This window comes from Haemorhous mexicanus, chromosome 12, assembly GCF_027477595.1.
Source record: "Haemorhous mexicanus isolate bHaeMex1 chromosome 12, bHaeMex1.pri, whole genome shotgun sequence".
NCBI classification, from domain to species: Eukaryota; Metazoa; Chordata; class Aves; order Passeriformes; family Fringillidae; genus Haemorhous; species Haemorhous mexicanus.
The window spans coordinates 5818387-5824386 of NC_082352.1; positions in this window are offsets into that span (position 1 = coordinate 5818387).

Below are 6000 nucleotides of genomic sequence, written 5' to 3' on the forward strand. Positions count from 1 at the left end.
ACTGATTGATGATTGGGAAAAGATATTTGCTTTTACAAATAAACTTCAGGTTTGCTGATAAATGAAATTAGAGATTGAGAGATGAAAGAAGCAATGGGGAAGAAAAATGCCAAATTCCATAAGAATTAAAAATTAAAAGGGAGGGTTATACTTTAGAGGGAAATCTTTGGGATCAGGCTTATTGGGAAGTCTGAACTTCTCAAGTACCTCAGCCCAGGGGGAAAGAGAGAAGGGAAATGTGGCTGGGAATTGGGATAAAGAGGAGGCTGCGTCCTCCATAAATTTGAGATATCCCAGGGGAATGCCCCATGGCCTCTCCCTTTATGCAAGTAAAGAAAAAGGACTCCTCTGTCTCCTTTTTGGACATAAACCTCTGGTGTTTGTGGATTAATTTTCCTAACGTCATGAAAATAGTCCAGGTCCAAATGAAGCCTGTGTGAGACAGGCTCTCCCCCAGTGCCAGTTTCAGTAATTCTCTGATATATGGTCTCCTCAAGCCGGGTCTCATCAGCTCTTGGATGTCTATTTCACACCCAAGATAGCTCAGCTACCTTAGAAGGCATAAAATCAGCAGGATGGCTTCTGTGGTAGTGTTGGAAACAAAAAGTTTTATTAAAAGGCAAAATAACAAAACCTAGCCGGGTGCAAGAGGTTCATGCTCTGGTAAAACACCTCACAAAAGCCATCAGTTTCTTTGTTCTCTTCTTTTTCTAGTAAACTGCTAAGGGGGGACTTTTTGGCTCCTGTCCCATTGGCTATCCTTAAGTTTGAGGTGAAGTCCCCCATATCCTAGTAGATGTCTCTTTACTTAATTGAGGAGAGAAACTTCTGGGCTTTTTTTCTTTTTTTAGGAGACAAAGGATGGTTTTGTCACTCTATCACTCCATCAACAAAAACCACATTCCTACAACTCCCCACCCGAGCAGACTGCAGCCACAGCAGTGTCACACAGCAGGGGCACCCTGGCTCCCTGGTAAGTGTGGCAGTGTGTGGCCAAAGTCTGTACATATTCATCTTAGAGCCCCCTCCTCCATGAATAACACAGGAAAAACTCTAAATTTAGTGCTGCTCATTTTGCTAGCCACCAGAATTCCTAAATTGCTAGCAATCAAAGAGCCATTTCACAATGCCTGAGCCTCCAGCCCCAAACTGTTTCTGCAACAGTTGGAAGCAATCAATAAACTAATGAAAGTCAAAGTGGCCGTGAGGCAGCAAGGCTTCTGTGTACCTGGAGCTGAAGCTGTTCTTTTGGCACACTCCTCTTTCAACTAACAGGGATGATTTTGTCTTTTTCTGCAATTCTCTGATTCACTACATCAAAACCCAGCGCCTTTGTGAGCGGCTTCGTTACAGAATTCTTTCAAGAGGAGCAGCAGAAGAACACAACAACTCTGCCAGGTCACAAGTTCCAGTTGGGCTGGAGCCTCTGAAAGAGGATCAAGAAAGGGCAGGGATGTGTGGTGCCAGACTCTGTGGCAGCCTGCAGCCCTTTGTGTGCTCCACAGGGCTCCTGTGCATGGCTAATGCGCGGCAGGAATTCCTGCCATCAGTCTGCCACGCAGGACTTCCTGCAGGATGCATTTAACACCAGCTAACTTCTGCATTTCAGCACTTGGACTGGGAGCTGTCTGGGCACAGCCCATGCATTTGCTGCTGATTGCTCACTGCTCAGCACATTGATCCATGGCTGAGGTTGGCAGGCACCACTCAGCTCGCTAACAAATCAGCCTGACCCCAACAGCAACGTGGGAACAGCAGAGAGGAGGAAACTCCTGCAAGGCCAGTAACTCTGGAATCAGCCCAGTAATGGCTCAGTGGAGTGTTTCCAGCTCCCTGGGGTTTGGAGGAGTCAGGGTGGCAGCACAAGGTAACTGCTCCTTTTACAGCAGCAGAAACTGGGATAGAACCAAGACTCCTTCATTGACATTCCCAGCCAAACTGGAGCTTGCTCCTTCCAGAGCATTTCCTACAAACTCCTCCCACCTGGACAGAAATTGCAGCACTTCATTTGGAAATGAGAAGCAAGAGGAAATGATCTTTGTGTCGTGATTCCATTTTTAGAGTGGTTAATAGCCTGAAAATTCAATTTCAATCATTCTACAGAGTGTTTCCATACTGATTATTTTTTCAGCAGGTAAAATGAATACTTTAGAATGCCAAGTCTTTTGATCACTGCAGAGGTGGACTGAGCCTCTTTTTGTTTCTCTTGAACTATTTTTCAGTTTTAAGAAGTCTATTCTGTAATTGTAAAAGAACCCAAAAAATCCACTGTATTTGAAAGGTCTATTTAAGAGGAGAATGCTCTGTTAGCACCCACAACATCACAAGTCATTGCTGTGACTGTTTGGATGCTCTGCTGCATCATTTCAAAGTTCATGTAGCCTTTCCTCAAAGTAATCCTCACTTCTGTGTTAATTTTGAACTAATAATGCAAGTATTTCTTTGAACAAAAAGTTTTTCTGGAGTGACATGTTGCAGTCTCCAATTGCTTTCATCTCCCCCTTGAGATATTCTGATTTACAGAATATTTTATCTAGTTTTTACTAAATGCATATATACTCATATACATAAATTCCTTTTGAAAGAAAGGAATTTTAACCTCACATCTTAACAGCTCTGAATATGCAGCAATGTAGGAGTTAGGATGAAAAAAAAGGCCACTGACAGTGAAGATTTAAGGAACAGAGTGACATCTGCCACCTCAGTATTTCCCCTAGAAATGGAGCAGGACACTGCACACTTGGGAATTCATTCCTCTTGGCAAAATTCAGGACCCTGAACCTGAAAAAAGATCTCAGTATTTGTGGTTTTATACATACTCATACCAATTCCTGTAAGACAAAATCGTGTAACTTAAAGGGTTTTTTATGGGTTCTGTTTGATTCCACCAAGGTTATATTCACTATTTTAATTCTCAGGCCTTACACTTCCTCAGCAGCTCTTCTAGGGCACACTTCATTTAAAGATATTCCCTTAAGCATTCCAGCCCCCCATATAAAGTCTCAAATTCTAAGCACAAAGGAAAGACTAAGGTGACCAAGACAAAGGTGACAGACAATACAAGACTGAAAACTCACTATTGCTGCTAATTTATTATTTTATAAAATAAGTTCTACCTTTGGATAAGCTGGTGACATATCAGTTTTCTGCTGTGCCCAAATGACAGGTAATAAAGCAGCTGGTGCCTGGTGCTATTTATTCCTTTTGTTAAAGCAGAAATTAGCTGACATTAAGTTCTCTGTGTTAGGTGTTATGCATATTTGTGCCTGATTTAAAAGTTTTAAGAACTTACTGGAAGAGAATGCAGAGATACAGAATCTAATGATTTGTGTTCCAGGAGCACTTAGAAGTTCCAAACAAAATCAATGACTCAGGCAGATAGCAACAGCAGGAACCCATTACAGGGCCATCTCTGCCAGAGAAGCAAATTTTACATGATACACAAAAAAAAAAAAAAAAAGCAAGGAAAGAAGGAAAAAACCCCCAAACACTATCTCTATTCAAAGTAGGAAAGATCAGGTTTTAAGATTAAAAGCAAAGGACTTTGGTCTTGTAGAAGTGATTTAATTCCATGCTGATTTTAAAATTTCCTCTAAAAGAAGGAATATTTTTGGATTGCACAACTCCCTGCCAGGAGGGGACAGCCGGGGGGTCGGGCTGTGCTCCCAGGGACAGGAACAGGAGCAGAGGGAACGGCCTCAGGCTGGGCCAGGGCAGGCTCAGGGGGGGCACCAGCAGGAATTTGCCCATGGAAAGAACTCCTCCCTCTGGAATTCCTTATTTTTGGTAGCATTGCTCTGGGTCAGGTTGTGACGTCAACCAAAAAGATGAAAATCAACTTTTTCAAAAGCCATGGGATCTTCACAATCTTTATTTTAAATGCAACTTCAGGGTAAATAATGAAATACTTCCATAAATCCTGTGCAATAACAATTTATGGGTTACACACAGCTATACTTACCATAGTCCTTGAAATCAAAGATCCCTTTAAAAATTCTTAACGGCATAACACTTTGGAAATAATCTTATTCTACAGATCCAGAGTTGGCCAAACCTCATTTACTTTTAATGAGATGGCAGATATTTTACAGTGTGTAAGATTTTCATACATTTTGTGATATAAAGGCTAATTACAGATTTGTGTCCCTTCTGTTCAGCTAGGAGTGTAACACTTTCCTGTAACATCATATTTGGAGGACTACCACTACCCAGTCCCCCAGGATTTTGTTCCAAAATGGCAAATTATCCTTATTTAACTGTTTCAGAAAAACTAAGGAAATTAAAATTCCCAGAATAGCTTTATGAATTTTTGCTTCAGTGTAAGGCAAATGACAACTTGGCTCAGAGTTCTGCCACTGGATAACAGGACATCCAAAGGCCAGGCCAACAGTGCAGACAGTTCTGAAAATAAAGTATGAAATAAAACAAAAAATAAAATAAAAAATAAAAAAATAAAATAAAATAAAAAATAAAATAAAAATTAAAAATAAAATAAAAAATAAAATAAAAAATGAAATAAAAAATAAAATAAAAAATAAAAAATAAAATAAAAAATAAAATAAAATCATCACTTATTCCTTTGTTGTTTCCCCCAGCCATGAGAAATATTTGTGTTTCAACACCTTTTTTTGGGGTGGGGGAAAAAATTAATAATTTGGTTTTCTCTCCCACTTCTCAGGTGGAATCTCCATCAAAGAACTGGAGGAATGCACTGTAAACTCAAAAATGTCCAGGGCAAAACATTTAGGTTTACATTGAATTATTGCTCATGCTTCTGAGTAAATATCCAGGATATGATCAAAAATAATAATAATCTCTTCCTTTTTTTTTTTTTTCCCTTGAATATAATTTCCTTTAGTATCTGCCACAAAAGGCTCAGACACTGCATGCTTGAAAAGACTGTTTGTGGCAAAACCATTGTCTGGAATGCTAATATAGAATCATTGCCTCCAGACATCTTATTTAGCTTTGGCCCTTTTACATCTCCAAATCCAGGGATTCCATTTGAATCCCTTGGAGAATGGGATCTGTTGCTTTCATCAGCAATATCAAAGGCTCACTTCCAGAATCTGGCAGTGCTGATCTGTTGCTGGACTTCTGGAAATGTTTATTTTTCCACAAGCTTCCATTCCCCACTCACAAAAGAATTTCTGATTTTAGGCCCAGATAGGGATTTTCTCTATAACCATTAATACATCTTTAGAATCACCCAAAATTATCACAAAATCAATGAGTTAAGTGTTATTTTACCAAGTCAGTATTTCCTTTTCACGGAGTCCAAGGAAATTATATTGCAATAGAGCATTTGCCACTGTAACATTTTCATCATAACTAACACAGGCTAATATTCTGTGTAAAATTACTACCATGAATTAACTTTATGTCTGTAGAAAATGAGATTGTATGTAATTACTGATTTCCATTCACAATAAACTAAGCAAATTATCTTCACAAACATAAATGCACCATAAATTTGTTTTGAGGCATAATGAAGAAATAAATTTGTGAAAGAAATATGGACTGAATCTGCCAAATTATTGTAAATGATAGCTTCTTTAAAATTAAGGCATGTAATTGCAATTGGAAAATGTTATCCTCTTAATGGTTGTATTATTATTTAGGTAGACCAATAATCCTCTTTGCTGATGCCTCATTTCTAAACTATTGGCAGATTTTATGCATTTTAATATCAAAATGCCATGCAATCTATAAATAGAATGATTTACCATTTGCAGGATTAGGTTTGTCCTAATGAAGTCTAGAGGATTTTAAAAATGGGGATAAAAGTGCTTAGTAGAAAGTCTCACATTTTTTCTGCTCATGTTACTTAACTGAGTGTGCTCATTCAATAGACAAGATTGGTTTAACATATGGTTCCCCAAGTTTAATGTTAATGAGTGAAAATCACTGTACTGAATATGACATTTTAAATCAAATAAAGCAATCAGTTTGATGATGTTTTAACAATTGCACATTACATCCTGCAATAAAATTGCAAAG